General features: G+C 32.9%; 1 protein-coding gene across 3 annotated transcripts in view; it reads right to left on the bottom strand.

The window, feature by feature from the left end:
* Window positions 1-17767, bottom strand: part of LOC130893859 (connectin) — a 619332-nt gene that overhangs the window by 130399 nt on the left and 471166 nt on the right. The window lies entirely within an intron of this gene.

The raw sequence follows: 17767 nt of genomic DNA, 5'->3' as shown, positions 1-17767 counted from the left end.
AAAAGAATATCGAAAACTGAAAAAAAATTGAATAATAGCTATTTTTGTTCTTAATACCATATAAAGTATATAATAATACGCGTTTGGAAGTAAACAGAATGAGCCACAGGCTACGTCCAATTCTATTTAGCTTTTCATTTATTCTTTTAGTCGCCTCGTATCTAATCCACATTTCAACGTGCCTCGTATCTAATCCACATTCCAACGTGCTTTTGATCATGGTATCAAAATCTTTTTTGCTTGCTTATCTATGTACTCCTTCCAATACTTGTGTTGCCTTGTTTATTATCGGCTCTATTTTGGTGTCATTTATCCATTATATATCAAAATTTACGCCTAAATACCAATATAGTTATCACATTCAATTTCATTATTCTCCAGAACAACATGCAAAGTTATTGTTTTTTTGTGATATTGATTAGTAGATCAAATTTTTTGTATGTTTCCTTATGTTTTTTCGTCATCTGATAATCGGAAATTGCACTTTCTTCAGCATTTTTTTCTTCTCTGAAAGAATATTTTTACCACATATATAACTTAAAAAGCGTAAATGGATTTTTTATGGCTTTCACAATAGTATGATTTATAGTTGTTTATATTTCGTTTATACAAGATCTTCCATAGGTTCTATTCATGGTATTAGTTACAGATAAGTCTCTATATTTGTTACAGTTTAATTTGTTGCCTTTCTTGTGTATCTATGTTATAAAGGCCATTGAGCGCTGTTTTCAAATAGATGAGCCAGAGAAGAATAAAGCTTTCCATTTCCATTTTTAAAAAGTTTTGCGTTAATTCTCTGCATCATGTTCTATATAAATTCCTTCACCTAAGATTTAAATTTCGGAGGACATTCTTTGTTTGTATTCGTCTGTATTTTCAATAAGAAGGTTCGTTTAGTGTTTGGCCCGTTCATTGGTCGGAGTTAACTGCAACGGTCTATTAAATTTTTCATCTGTTTTTACTCTTTCAATAAATCTTCAAGCTTTGCTACACTTCCTTCATCCAATGGTGACTCAACTACCTGACATTTTTGATACCATTATTCACTTTTCTTTCCTCCTTCTTTTTTGTCTTTTTTGTTACCTACTCGTCTTTAATGTTTCGCCATTTTTGATATATTTCAAAAGTATATTATATCAGGGAAAGAATAGATTTCATACATTTTTCTTTAAAAAGTATGAGAAATATTCATACCATCAACCTAACACAACGTGCTCTAAAGTGCATGTGGTTTCCATTAAAAATCAACTCCATGAATCCTCAAAAGTGGGGATCAAATGGAAAGAAGCTTGAATTTTCTGATAATGAATAACTATTCAGAACCAAATTAATGTGAAATTACATCCGATATTGTAAGAGAGTTGATAATTTCCCAGAAATCATAAGTCGTGATCTAATTTCATCACCTCTCGTATCAACAACTTCCAAATGATTTATATACGGCGATCATTTTATAATATTTCGAAGGATATATGCAACCTCCTTCTTATAATGATGACGGTCACGGTATATATGCATTATATATAAACATGTTACATGTTTAAAACCAATTTTCTTCTAATAAATATCGCAACGAAACAAGCGACATAATTTTAAATGCATGTGATATTCCCAAATTTGATTACAGTATAACTAGGAGAAAATATAACAAAGCACTGTCAGAGACTGTGACTTTGTCTCAGGATACATAATTCTAATTCTGAAAATTTTTATCTAAATACGAATTGATTGGCTATTTTAATGAATCTGAAATTTCAATTTGCCTCAAAAACATAGAACCAAACATTCATTCTACTACGATACTGTCAATTATCGAAAAACTATTATGATTGTATCCAATCTGATTTTTATAAATACATATTTGAAACTTTGCTTTAAGATGTTTCATCACGTGAAACCATCTAAATTAGATTATGGTTTTGATCATAGCATATCTACAGTCTCATTTCTCATAGGAATATATGGCAACACACTTAGGGTCATCAAGAAATTTGATCGTAAGGAGTATTCTGCTCACAAATCTATCCAAATTAGCTGAACAACTTATTGAGTCGTCAAGGCTCAATTCTCAGAACGTTATAATTCTTCATAATCAAATATGAATAACATTGTCTTGAGATAACATTCTTATGTTGGTCTTTATGCAAATAATCCTCGCAATATTTTGAACTTATCCCTCACTAGCGACCTTAATTCCATTCCATTGTTGTGTCCCTCGAGTTTCCCCTGGGTATGTAAGTATAGATCTTACGATTATTTTGTACTTCACTATCAGATAAATTTGTTTTCCCATTTGAGGTCCTGCAAATAGCCAAAGGTTGTTTATGTCCCGATTTATTTGGGTTTGTATCTCTTGTAGGTTTCTGGCGCTTGTGACCTCGACTCCTAAGTATTATCGTTTACAGCTAGTAGGCTCTTCTGCTATTACCATTGATTCTGTTTTTTTACAGATACCTACATATTAAGGTTTTCGGATGTTGTATAGAAATATATTTGGTTCATGTCTGACAATATTTATCCACCTCAAGAAACACGCTATAACGCTGCCTCTTAAGCGATCTACAAGCTAGACACATATGTTCTTCCTTGATATGCTTTAAGACAATTGTGACTAATGTCCAGAGTTACTTGGCATTTTAAGAATACACCTTCCTTGTGTTATCATCCGGTTCCAATCTTCATTCTATTTTCCAGTTGCTGGAACTAATGTACTCAAGTTCATCCCTATATAAAACGAACCACTGCAGAAATATTTGAATATTTTTAGCATTAGCATCTCTATTCTATATTGTTAACCTGTTTCTGAGTCTATCATTGTTCATTTATACTTATTAACTTCATTATTATTAGTATCCAGCATTTCTTTTCTCGAAAATTCTTTTCTGTTTTCGAATCAATGATGGTGATGTTGTAAGCTTGTTTTCTCCACTTATTTTTTTCTAAAACTATCAACTAATGTTTTAACTCAAGAATGTGATGATATGCGGTGTCATATCTATCATTTCTAAATCGTAAATATCATGAATAAGTTCACCTTAACGTGGTTGAGTTTCACTAGTCATAAAATTCTGCTAACAATGTCAGAAAAACTAATTTCAATCAAATATAAAAAATAGTGACCGAATCAACGAAAATTCTTATCAACAGAGATCAATAAAAGCGATTGTTTAGTAGAAAAGGATGGAAATAGATTACATCTTCACATTTCTCGCACCTTTCCATATGCGTTTCCAATTTTGTTTCAAGTCTGCCTTGGTGGAAATGAGTTCCAATGAATATATTGTGATAAAGACCTTGATAGGTCAAAACGTCAAAAATGGAAAATTAATTGAGTGGGGCTCCCTCTCAATCCTTTGGAATCTCTATCGTTTTCAAGGGAATCAGTTGAGATTATTTCTTGCTTAGTGCTTAGATGTAAATAATATGTCCACTTTAAAGTTCGAAATATTATCTCTGGCAGAGATTTTGCGTTCTTCAGTCCTTTTTTGCAGCTATATTATTATATCTACGGTTAGAAGATCTCTGATGGGAAAATTTACCACTGAAAATATCGGTCTACAGCAATGAATCCTTATTTACATGAATAATCACATAACCAAATTTGAAAATCAGCTCTATAACCCAGATCTAACCTTTGGACACTTTAGGTAGATAACTTCCTCTCCCTGAATTCTATGGGAAATTCTAGGAAATCTTATCTTTTTGTCAAGAGATCCTGCAGATCTGTGTTTATAATTTCTCAGTGCTTTTCCCATTGTAGCTGTAGCTGATACAACAGAAGGGTTTGGGTCCCAAGAATGGCTTGTCTGCCCCCGATTATCGAGCTCATCAGCTATTCCATTTTCCTTCGCTCCGGTGTGTCCCGGAATTCATTGTAGGATAATTTCATTTTTCTTGCCTATCTCGTTCAATTTTTTTAGGCAATTTCAAACGAGTTTGGATTGTATGATATTGGTTCTTGGAGCTCTAATAGCTACTTGACTATCGGACAGAATGAAAATCTCCTGTTTCTAGATTGAACCAAATAATTTTTCAATTGCATAATTTCTGCTTTAAAAATGCTTGGTGCGCTTCCCAGACTTTTAGAGTGTTTGGCTCTGGACCCGTTCACTCCTATTCTAGTTCCATCTACTGTATTTGATCCATCCGTATACTATTTAATGGTATTTCTGTTCATTTCTTGTATGATGTTTTGATCCCATGACATTCTAAGTGATGTTTTCTCTGTTGCGCTTTCCACAACTATGTGGACAGGTGGGAGATTTAGAATCACTTCTAGTTCAGCTGATGAGTAAGATTTCAAGGTCCCTTTTGCACATTAGCAGGCCAGTCTTTGTACTTTTGCGAGGTTGTTGTTGTACAATCCCAATTCCCCTCCCTGCAAAGTTTCTGCACACCATCAGTGCTTTTGTGGCTTTAGTGATTATCCATTTCTCATGTATGTTCTAGAGAAGTTTTTTGTCTAGTGTAAGTCCCAGATATTTCCCCTCTGTTTTCCAATGGATTTCATGCCCATCTAGTTTGATGGGCTTGAGGTCAAGTTTTTTCTTCCTAGGGAAATTAGGTCTTGTTCGGATTGACGTTCAGCACTACTATGTTGTCTGCATATCTTTGACAGAGTATGCATAGCTCCTTCAGGCCCCTTCTATGTCTAAGAAAGCACATAGTACGTTTTCTTTATTCGTCAGTTCTGAAATCCATTTGTCAATTGTACCAAAGTAGACTCCGTAGATTTACCTGTTTGGTATGCAAATAAACATAGTTTGAGAGGTTTCCACTTCAGAATCTCTGTTCTAATATACTTGTTGACAGCTTTTTCCATCGTTTTGAGTAAAACCGAGGTGAGGCTGGTTGGTCTGAAGGATTTAGGATATGTGGTGTCCTTTTTCCCTACTTATAATATAAACTTTGGTCCTTCTTCATGGCCCTGGTATGTAACCCATCTCTAGACTGCTTTCACTGAGGCGGATCAAGTGTGGCAAGATATCCTCCTGTTCCTTTGGAGGAGGGCTGGAAATATTCCGTCCACACTTGACCACTTGAACTGTTGAAAGGTGTTTAAAATCCATGTTATTCATTCACTGCTGCATACCAGTTTTGCAATTGCTTCAGTTTCTCTCGTAATTCTGTTATATCCTATCCTTTTGTGTACTGCGGCTGGATTGCCACTTTCTGGTAAGTGAGTCTTCAACAAGAGCATGGTTGTTCTCCTGGTTTATCCTTATTTTTCCTACTTCTTCTTGAATATGTTTATCCGCTGTGACTCCTTCAGAGGTTTTCCTTTCCGCTTTTTCCTCTGTTTGGTTGTTAATTTTGGTGTAATCTCTCTTGTTCTTTGCGACTATTTAAATGTTTAGTAAAGTTGGAATAGTTTTATCTTCAACACCTTTCAACACCTCTTCTAACAGCAAATACTTTTCTGGTAGATCTGGCGACAAACAGGCAGATATTTTTGGAAGAATTATTTACGATTTCAGGAGTTGATACTCCTTAGATACCATTTGTCGCAGCCTTCCAATAACTTACACGTTCAAGATCATCATCTTTATCTAGTAATACACCGTCTAATATGATCGTTAAGACAAAATTCGAAGCTTCTGTCTTAAGGTTGAGAATATTGTGTGGTGCAGCAGAGTGAGCATAATATTATGATATCATTAGAATCTGCAAATTCCAACATTTCGACTCAATTTTTATGCCCGTTATGCACTGAAAAAAATAATGAGATTAAAGTGGACATATGTCTGTGACTTACAATATGGATCCAATTGCAATTGACAAATATCGGTTTATCTCGAACACTCGTGCACCACGTACTATATAAAGACTAATGTACTTTATACAGGTACTTTCTTTATACCCTACTTATCATTCAAATTTCTTATTTTCTGTTGCAGCAATTCAAAGCTCCATTGAAATAGTATAAATTACTGGCCATTATGGTGAACGTGGTACATTTTTACGACTTTTTGTGGCTACTACAGTGGACGGTGAGCTCAACGTCCCATAAAATCTTTATAATCAATTCTGTTCAATAGGAATTTATAATATCTAGTTCACTCACTGCTTAAACAACATAACACGTACACAAAAGTTCATTTATTCGGATTGCCTCAAGTTGTCTCGAGCTATTTTAATATAGTTGAAACTATTTTTCTGCGCTGATATTCTTCAATTGAACCTCGACTTTGTTAACAAATGTGAAAACATACTACTATCAAGACTTAACCTCTCTGTTTCCCTAGCCCAACGCCACTAAACCATGAAAGAAGAATTAGCTAGCTAAACATAAGACAATAGAGTTTATTCTACACTACTGACGTTCCAATACTGTTACCAACCAGACATATTTTGATATAGCCCTCTAACACATATTTCCATCTATCCCGGATTTACATTAAGACATATTATAGAAATAATGATTGATTTTGATTAATGGTAACTTGAGGCATGGATGATGTGTAGAAAAGTATGGAGGCGAACCTAAATAATACATCGTAGGATAATTGAGACATTCTATCGCAAAAATATACAATGAATCGTTTCTTTCCTAAAGATTTTGTGATACTCGAATATATCTGAACAGTCCCAAAAAAACAAAAGAACCATCCTTAGGTATTGAAAATATTTATTCAGGGCCATAAAATTATATTCTCGATAACGGTCCTTGAGGGCTTTAAAAATAGAAACTTGATAAAGGAAGCATTTCATTTCCACTGTTACATTGTACGTAATGAATAAATACCTACCACAAAATTATTGGAATTAAATATTGCTTAGGAAGTTGGCAGGATGCAAAATAAAAATTAAAAATATGGAAAACCTGAAACTTTCTCCGTTCTGGTGTGCAACCCACGGCTTAAACGAAATTTAACATTGCTGGAATGGAAGGAATGTTTGAATGAAATTGTTGTTCATGTATTAGAAAAATAGCTGCTCTATTTTTGTCTATGTTTCACTCATATGCGAAATTCCCTAATACGCCGAAATAGATACCTCGCGAAATGATCAATAATCTATCGACAATCCACACATTTCATGAACTGAGCCTTCCAGAGCTCCTCAAATACCGAATATAGATGTACCTATTTGAACCAATTTCCAACTCATCATTCCACCAAGTGTAAAATTAAAGAACGCTCAGACATCGATTAAAATATTTCGGCTTGGAAAATACTATTTATCAAGATCTAACATCTACATGCTGTTAAGTTTGATTATATACTTTCTTGATTTTTGCATTTGCAATGACATCTCATGAAATTTTTCTTGGACACAGTTTTCTTGACAGTAATTTATCGTATTGAAAATGAGTGAAGGATTATCCGCAGTTGAACATTTACTTTGATAGTTTACCAAATCTAAAACTTTGACCCAGATATTTATCCTAAATTTTCCCACTTATCCAACGGGCGAAACTTTCGTGGGAAATTTCACATTCACTTCTTAACTACTAATCTATTTGTCAATCTGTTCATATTTCGAATGAACTACGTGCTCTCTAAACTCAACATTTATGGATCCGTTAGTCTACCCAAATTACTTGCCACAAAATATACCTAATAAAAAAGTCAACTTGCATATAAATTCCAGCAACACAAATTCTGAGTGAGTTGTGTTAATGTAATAAAAATGTGTCATTATTGTCAATGTCAATTATCAGATGAACAATCACTTATTTAAATCCCTCAAACGCTTTTCTGAATGGGAAGAATTTTATGAAATTCCATGCTCAACATCAAATTATCGCTTGTGTGAAAATCATTTTCTGAAAGTGATTTTATAAATGTCAATAGGATCATTCGAAGTATTAAGCTACATTCGAAGTATTGAGCTATCCCATCTACTCCTACACTCATCTGCCTTCATTGTCTACTTTCATTCATGAAGATGCTAAAGCTCATAACTGTATAGTTAACCAAGAAAAGTCTTATGCTGTGAATACAGATAGAGTAGACACTAACATAATCGTCGAATAGCATCAAGTTAATAGTCCGTGTCTCATGCCTCAACATCTGACAATTTACCTATAGAAGAGCAATTGGAGTTTCCAAAAGAATGTTCAGACTCATTGTTACCGAGAAAATTAGTAGATTCATTAAATGAAAATTAAAATATCACAGCAATCTAGTGGTAACATGTTTAAACTATATTAATTTGTCAAAGTTGAAATAAAAAGTTGAGAGACTTCTTTTATACATAGGAATAGCAGAAGTTTTATCCTATATAACCCATCGTTTCGCTGTACCTTGTCTCTACTTTCAAATATTTCAATTTCCGACATTCGAACCCTAGTTCACGAATTTTTTGCATGGCAACATTTGTCTTTTCTCTTCAATTTTTCCCGTAGAGTGCTCAGTAATGACGAATAGTAATCTCCAGTTATTGTTCCACCCTCATTCAAAAAATCAATCATAATTACTCCATGGCAATCCCAAAACTGGAGTAAGAACTTTTCCACCAGATTTTTGGACATGAAACTTCTTAGGACTTGGAGAACCAGAGTGTCGCCATTCTATAGATTGTTGCTTTCTTTCTGGATCGTAGAAATGTACCCAAGTCTCATCCATAGTAACAATTCGGTTCAAGAAGTCTACATCGTTTTCAAATCGAGCACAGAACGAAAGCGATGCTTCTACCTTGCACGCTTTTGGTCAACATTCACACATTTCGGGACTCATTTTGCAGCAATTTTTCTCATGTCCAAATTGACGTGAACTATATGATAAATGTGTTGGTATGAAATATTCAGTGCTTCAGATATCCGTGTTAGCCCAATTCGACATTCTGATAAAATCATGTTATGAATTGCATCGATATTTCGGGGATTGACACAGAAACTGGCCCTCCCGATCGGTCAACGGCTTCAATGGAAAATTTACCTCTTTTGAAGCTTGCAGTCCAGCAATTATAAGTTTTGGTTAACCTTCAGGATCTGGAAACGATAACTTGGTTATATCGATACGCGCGTCAAACAGTGTAATTCATGAGTGTTGGTGTAGTGGAAGTGTGAACAGTGTGTTCACCTATAAATGTTATTTCTGGAGAAAATGCTTCAATAAGTTGGATATAGTTAATGAAGTTTTGCGAAAATTGTATAGTAAAACTCCTATTTTAGATCATTAATATCTATTTTGATATAATTCAAGAAAAAATCTATCAAAGTGAATGTTCAATTGCGAATAATCCTTCAGTCATTCATAAGATATAATTACAAATGCAAAAAACAACTTCTTAATTAATATTAGTTTCCAATAATTTTGTGATAGATATTTATTTATCTCTTACAATGTTGCAGTGGAAATGGAACGCTCTCTTTATCAAGTTTCTATTTATGAAGCCCTCAAGGACCGTTAACAAGAATATAATTTTATGGCCCTGAATAAATATTTTCAATACCTAAGGATCGTTATTTTGTTTTTCTGGGACTGTTCAGTAATATCTGAGTATAACAAAATCTTTAGGAATAGAACGAATTTTTCATTGTATATTTTTACTAAAGAATCTCTTAATTATCTTATGTTAAAGTGCTATATCAAAATATGCTTTGTCTTGTTTGTAATAGTATTGGAACGTCAGTAGTGCGAAACAAATTTTATTAAGTCTTATGTTTAGCTAGCTAGTTCTTTTTTCATGGTTTAGTAGCGTTGGGATAGGGAAACGAAGAGTTTAGGTCTTGATAGTGGTATGTTTCCACATTTGTTAAAAAATTTGAAGTTCACCGCAGAAAATTAGTTTCAACTATATTAAAATAGCTCGAGACAACTTGAGGACATCCGAATAAATGAACTTTTGTGTACGTGTTATGTTGTTTACGCAGTGAGTGATGGGATATAAATATTATAAATTCCTATTGAACAGAATTAATTATAAAGATTTTATGGAACGTTTAGCTCGACCGTCCACTGTAGTGGCCACAAAAAGTCGTATCTTCCGCGTCCACCATAATGGCCAGTAATTTATACTATTTCAATGGAGCTTTGAATTGCTGCAACATAAAATGAGAGATTTTGCACACGGAAAAGTCCTATAAGTGCCTGATGACGGGCATAAAAATTAAGTCGAAATGTTGGAATTTGCAGAATCTAATGACACCATAAGTCTGGCCTCTGGAAGAAAAAACAGTAAAAATGCTTGAAGCCACAGAAATGGATGATTGGAGACGCGCTGCAAGAATCTGGAGACGTGGAAAAATAAGAAACGAGAGAATCATAGAGATCATGAAAGTGCAGTATACGATTACAGAGGACATTAGGGTGTATTTGCATACCCAAACAAATTTTAAATTGGACACCACGAGGACGAAGAAAGAGAGGAATACCAAGTTGGAGGGAGGGTATCGAGAAGGATTCGAAGAGATTAGGAAGATTATATATATATATATATATATATATATATATATATATATATATATATATATATATATATATATATATATATATAAGGAATCTGATATAATTTGACGTTGATGTCATCGACTGTTTTTACTAAACTCGTTTTTTCATCAAATATAATTCTGCCTTTTGTAACGAAATTTCTATTTCTAGAGCACATAAACCTGCGAACACAGAAGAAAGGTGCTTATAATACTTTTAGCATGAGAAATTTGATGTCTCAAAAATGGAAACTGTATAATCTATATATATATATATATATATATATATATATATATATATATATATATATATATATATATATATATTCCATGAGTAAATAATTTTTTTATTCCAAATTTTGAACTTTACCGTTCAAAATAAGCTACTTCGAATCTTTCTACGTCATGTAGGAACCAAGTAATGATTTATAAAGTGAGAAAAAATGTCAATTCTGAAATATTTTCACATTATATAGACGATAGCTTATTGAATATTGAATATTGAAAATTATAGCTTCATACTTATATAAATTGCGGATAACAAATTACAGATTTGCGCTCAGCACCCTCGAAAAATCGATTCTACCTATCAAAAAACATAGAAAAACGCTCTAAAACTGAGGGGAGCCCCCCAGCTGCCGTATTAAAAGTAATAAATACTTAGGATTTAGATTCGATTCAAACCAAACAGAAAGAAGAAACTGTAAGTATTCATTCGACAGTTGAAAGTTTCTATTAAAGTTATATGGCTAACTATTGTTTGGTACTTTATTAGATCCGGTCCTTAACTCCAATCACTCAAGTATTTTCCACATTTAGTGAAAATCGAAATAAAAAAAAAACGATATAAGAATTTCTGCTAAACCGAACCTGACTAATAGTTTTTCGAGCCGAATACTGTTGAATAACAAGAGCATTCGTTCAGTAGAATTCAAACTTTGGCCGTTTGTTGATACTTTCGACACTATTCGGATTAGCATAATTTTCCCTGGTCAAAAACATTATTTGACAGGCACCGTGAAATATTTAAAATGCCTTTATTCAAATTTATACGAAATAACTGTGATTGTTTCTATCGTTTATTCTAAATACAGAGAATTTTGTAGAGAGTAAGTGGTTAACAGCACTTTTGTTGTACAAATATTTAGATAACAAGTGCACTCTACCGACTTAATTTTCGTTAACATCTGGAAGCTAAAAGGTTAAATATGAATTCAAATTTATCTCTCTAATTCCATAAAACTGATTTGAGTGTAGTGCAAATAATAGAATAAAAACTTTACATCGAATTTTTTTCCTCGTACTTCCAGTACTTTATCTGTAGTTGAAATATAGTTGTTGGAGAGGCCGCTCACTGGCAACTTTCTTTAACCCTAGAATACTAACCATTCGTAAAATATACGAATGCTGCAGTGGGTTTTAGGATTTGGCAACTGTGTATAAGTCACAGTATTCCGACGTTTCGTCTAGCTTTATTAGTCGGTACAACAAGCAGTTCTTGCAATATGTAGTGAAGATTAGTTGTGTATACGTGCGTTTCAAGCCTCGACTCAAAGCGAAAACGTTTCAAGACTCAAGACCGTTAACAAATAATGAGTTAGAAGCGTTGGTGTTGTCCCTTAACTCCTCAGATGACGAAGAAATACTATCTAGCGGTTCCGGATATGAAGATAACTTGGAGAATGATTTTAGTTCCTCTGAATCAGAATATGAAGCCGGTGTATCCGATGCAGAAAGCACCGATTCTGACCAAAGTAAAATCATGTGGAGAAAAAAATATAAACATAGCATACCAGTATCCTCTAATTCAGGATTAGAAACTCGAAAAATAAATTACTCTATTGATGATGACGAGACTGAAACTTCTATAGAAAATAATCAATCTGAAAACTTGGAAGAAACAAATAAACAAAATGTCTTAGAAGATGAAAATTATGACATCGAAAATGAGCAGACTTAGGAAATGATTCAATTCCTAAACATCAGACAAGTGCCAAATTGAAGAGAGTATTTAGTATCATTTGTGTATTTGTTACTTAAAAACCTAAATTAATGGGTAGTGAGTATTTTATATTTAAATAGAAAACCACTCAACTTCGACCACCTTCATAGAATCACAGACGTAATCGAAAAGTCCTAGGAGGGAAACAAAGTGTGCTCTGATGCATACTTAAACGTGGCGCATGCCTTTGATGAAGTTTAACCAGAACTGAATTATATGTTTACTGATGATATGGTAATTTTGGCCGTCGGAGAGACCACGAAGAAGCTTATGTAAAACTGAAAACATCCATAACTTACTAACACCGGTACTAATAGATTGCGTATCAAGCTGAACTGAAGCAAATCTCATGTTAACCTTACAAACAAACTATATCAAAATATCCTAGCAAAAATAAACAATGCTCAAACTCCTTATACTAACAATGCGAAGTATTTGAGAATTAGGCTTCGCTGGAAAGTTCACGTTCAAAACAAAACTCCAAATTGTCCACACACAACAAACTGCTTCTCTACAAACAGATATTGAAACCCATCTGGACATATGATATACAATTTTAGGGTTGTGCTGATAAAAGTAACAATGAAGTGTTACAACGTTTCCAAAATAAAGTTTAAGGGAACATCTTTAATGCTCCTTGGTACTGCCCTAATAGTGATCATTATAGGGACCTCAATGCAGAGACTGTTGAACAGACTTTAGCCAAATTCGCCATGAACAACGGATACTACAACATGGGAACGTTGAGGTTATCCAACTCCTCATCAAAGCTAATTTAGGGAGAAGACTTAATAAGATGAAACCTTTTGAGTTAATTTACATGACGGTATTAGTTAGAAGTAGAGTATTGTGCGAATAACAGGTAGCACGTAAACAGTGGTGTTGCTAAAATGACTAGTTATTAAGGTATACTAATGAGTAGGACCTATGGAGTTAAGAATTTCCATGTGATTTAAGTTAAGTTTGAATAAAATTGCTCAACAAATCTTCATGAAATGTCCTATTAGAGTATTCGCTTCAACGAAAAAAGTTATACGTGAAAAACTGGATTCAATATAGAAATATTTCTAGTAAATGTAGACCAAATATTCAAAAATAAGCGATGAGTTGCCATAGGTAATTTCTATTATCCAAAGTACACTCATATAGTTAGATTTTATAATTCCCTATTTGAGATGCCATATTAGGGCTTATTTTTTAATATCATACCGAACTTAAAGTGTTATTTCAGATCAACTCAATGAATATTCGAGTAATTTATACATTCAATCTGTTTCCAAACACATTTAACAAACTCGTTAGAACGTCAAAAGTATAATTTGAAGTTTGCATTCAATTTTGATGTGCAATCTTCGAATCATTTCAAAAAATTTAATGATCAAAATTTTATTCGCAGCTTTAACCCCACTATTTGAATGATTTTTAATATACCTCATAATAACTTATAATAACTAAACATAACATGAAAAAATTGTTGTAATCAGTACTGCAATATTGCTATGGGACATGAGTATAGATGGCAATTCCAATTACTAACTTCAGGCATATATAACTTTAATTATAAAATGAATAATGTTACTTTGATTCCAAATATTATGTTTCCTAATTATAAACTGTTATAATTACTCAAATAACGTTAATATGTGGTTGAAGGAATAACATAAAAGATAATAATAATGAATCGACTAAGGACGATAATTTGGGTTACGAAATTACAGCTACTGAAAATAATTAAATCTGCAAACACACCAATATTTTACACTATTGACATTGTAACAAAACCATTTCCTGCCACTAAAAAATTTCAATTCTCAAATATGTTAACATAAAAGAATTTATATTATTACATTTTGATCCAGTGATCAAAAATCGAAGAATTGAACTTAATCCTGATACCTTTCTACCTTTTCAAATGGAAGGCTTGTAGGAGCTGAGTTATTATGTAGGCTTCATTCTTTCCTATCATGTGCCTTTTGTTGTACCTCCTACCCTTCTATTCCTCGTTTCCCCCTGCCATCCTTCTATCCTTCTAATCTCAGGTATTTCTTCCTGCGTAGAAAAATATCGGAGTAAGTTTCCTAATCTCTTGATTTCTCATACAAAACTTCTTTAAATGCCACTCGATTTGTTACGTTTTTTTTCAAATATTTCGAATATTCCTATAGTCACTTCTGATTAATTTATTTAAATATTAGAGTTTTTGAAGAAACTGATTTGTCATCGACTTCTAACTCCTTCAAGTCAAATTTGGAATTTTAGTGAATTTGTGGTGATATTCTTTCTATCAATTTTTCAAATATTTTCTCAATTTTTTATTTTTCATTATAGAGTTCACAAAATTCTAGGTACCTATTTCTTTTTGTTTTAAGTGAATTTTTTATAATTCTTTTCGTGTAAATTCGTGTTTTAAATTCATTTGAGAGCAGACCGAATAGAATAGAACATATTCCTGTTTGGTTATATTCCTAGAAGGATCCTTTCTATTCAAATTTGTTAGCTTCATATTTAGTAAATTCCATCTATCTTCCCGTTTCCCTCCTCATTTTATTTGCTTCTCTACAGTTCTACAGTTTTCAGCGCTTTTAGTGAAAATGTTATAATAATGGTATGCAATTTCGCAAACAAAGGAAATAATCAATAATCTATTGAGAATCAGAATATTTTGAGGTTAATGAGAAACATAATGTCCTGAACTATAATTTTGCTAATTTGAATCTTGTGACCTATCATTCTGTAGACGTGTTCTTCTATATTTCAGCTTCACCTTGTCCCATTATTGCTAATAAAATCGTTGTAAGCCAATGAACTTCCCGTTTCTCTACTTAAAACACCTGCTTTCCCATAATAAATATCACTAACTTATTGAAAACTACCATTTCACTACATCAATATCACCCTACCACCACTCTAATTGTAAGTAAAGTATGCCAAGGTAAGTCAATAAGATCAAATAAGAACAAGACTCAATATGCAATATTCAAATTATTTCCACATAATTTGAAAGTAGTTATTCCTTTAAAAATTGTTGGAGTAGCTTGTTCTCGACAAAGCGATAATAAAATGAGTCGGAAAAAGACCTTTACACACGAATTGCCTACAAAACTTTTTCCAACAGTCGAATTTGTATTATAAAATTTGTCAATTCTGCTCTTCGGCATGTATAAATGCCACCTAAACATAATTATAACTACTTAGAAAAGTGAAAAATAGCATGACTTGGACCTCTGACCTCCCGCATGTTAGCCTCGTTTTGTAGCCACTACAATATGGAGACCTGAATAATACGTCTTTTTACTTACTACTACTCAAAATGTTCCTTTACGCACTAGTGAGTAAAGACTAGCTGACGTCAGTTTTCATTCCCCTCCCAAATGTGGTGATATTAAACTTATTAGTTTAATGTAGCACATGCTAAAGCTTTTACTGGAAATTCACCAACGCATCTACAAGAAATGTGAGCAAGACATTAGCGATGAACAATTGGTTTCCGTAGTAGATTTGAGGCACGGAAGCATTGATCAGTTTCATTATACTACTAGAAAAATGGCAAGATCAGAAAAAGGAACTCTTCTTATGTTTTATTGATTACGAAAAAGCTTTCGACAGAGTAAGACACGATAGGCTGTTGGACTGCCTTTACAGGACGGGTATATACGAGAATGACCTCAAAATCATACGGGCACTTCATGCTAACCAAACTGCAGTGGTGAGAACTGAAACCGGCGACACAGAACCATACAGTATCAAATATTCAGAAGAAGTCTTTGTCAGAACGTTAGATGAAGCCAGAGAGGGGTATTGAAATCAATAGAAAATTTTTTAATAATATAAGATACGCTGATGACGCTGTCTTAATTATAGACAGTGAACAGGATATCCAAGCATTCTTAGATCGCATTATATGAGAAGATTATGGCCTTAACATCAACATCGAAAAGACCAAGACCATGATTCTATTCAAAAAATCCATCCATCCTTCCATATCTATAAACGTAAATGGTGCCATCATCGAAAATGTCGAGAAATTTAAATATCTGGGGTTTGGATAACATATAGACTCATATATAGAAATAAGACGACGCATCGAGGAAGCAAGAAATGTATTTTTAAAAGTGAGACAATTGTTTACATCCCGAGAAGAGCCAGAAGCCGCTACTTCTGATCAAAGGGAAAATCGAAAGAATTTTGCGCTGGTGACAGCTTTCTAAATTGTCTCCCTATCACAGATAAAGATGACGAAGAAGAGGAAGAAATCGAAAGTGTCGATAAAACATTTTGTTACATTCCATTTAATGAAAAATAATAAAAAATCTATTATATACATTATTTTAATTTTTCCTTCCAATCATTGAAAAATATAGTAAGCAACAAAAAAAGGTTGACAATTTTTTTATGAATTTCATGATTTTATGATAAAAGGGTTGTTTTTAAGGGTGAAAATATCATTAAGAATTAATGTTTGGTCCAAGTATTAAAATTATTATTAGTTATTATGTATCATTGAAAAAACGTTTTGAAGCTGAAAAATCTTTTTATTTTTAATGTTATCGTAAAGGATAGTTTATGAGGGTTTAAATATAATAAATATTATAGGAATCATATCCCGCGATATGTAACAACACTTTTTTTACAAAGAAAAGTTTGATTTCAATTCATGCAAAATATTTTTCCAACTTTCTCAATTATTCTGCATGAGGGGTGGTTATCACCCCTTGTAATAAAAATCCGATGCTAAAAACTTTTAAAAATAATCTACAGGGTAAATTAAACTATGATCGTACACCTTTTTTCTCCTAATTGGATGGATTTATAATTGAAGCGTCACAGACTCCAATCCCACACTGTATACTTTAAAGGTGAATCAAGTATTCAGTTAATATTGACTGAATGATGGATGATGTAATAAACTACATTTTTAAACAATAACTTATTCTTGAATAAAAAGCATACGCCTTTTTACAAGATTGATCTGAGTACCAAGTATATAACCTTTTTAAGTTTAACAACATGATTTTTTATAACATTCCTCAATAACGAGGATTACTTCTTCAAAAGTTTCAAGACATGTGTATGTATACTTATTGTCTGATAGTAACGACTTTTATTGTATTTTAACTTCGAGTTATATACCAAACTGCTAATTAGACGTCACGTCATCTCGAAGAAAACTTCAAGTTATACTCAGAAGTTAGTTGAAATATTATTATATTGAACGTAATGGAGAAGCTTCTAATATCACATTCAAAGTGAAGAAATGACAGAAATTTCTAGAACGAACTGGTTCACGCAAACCAGATTGATTAGATTCTCTAATTATTTGACATGTATAATGATTTACAAATCTTGTAAATCCTACAATAACAACAAACTAAATTCAAATGCAAATAAAA

Source organism: Diorhabda carinulata, chromosome 5 (genome assembly GCF_026250575.1).
Source record: "Diorhabda carinulata isolate Delta chromosome 5, icDioCari1.1, whole genome shotgun sequence".
Classification (NCBI taxonomy): Eukaryota; Metazoa; Arthropoda; class Insecta; order Coleoptera; family Chrysomelidae; genus Diorhabda; species Diorhabda carinulata.
Note: the sequence above shows the minus strand (reverse complement) of the source record. Positions and strands in the feature narration are given on the sequence as shown.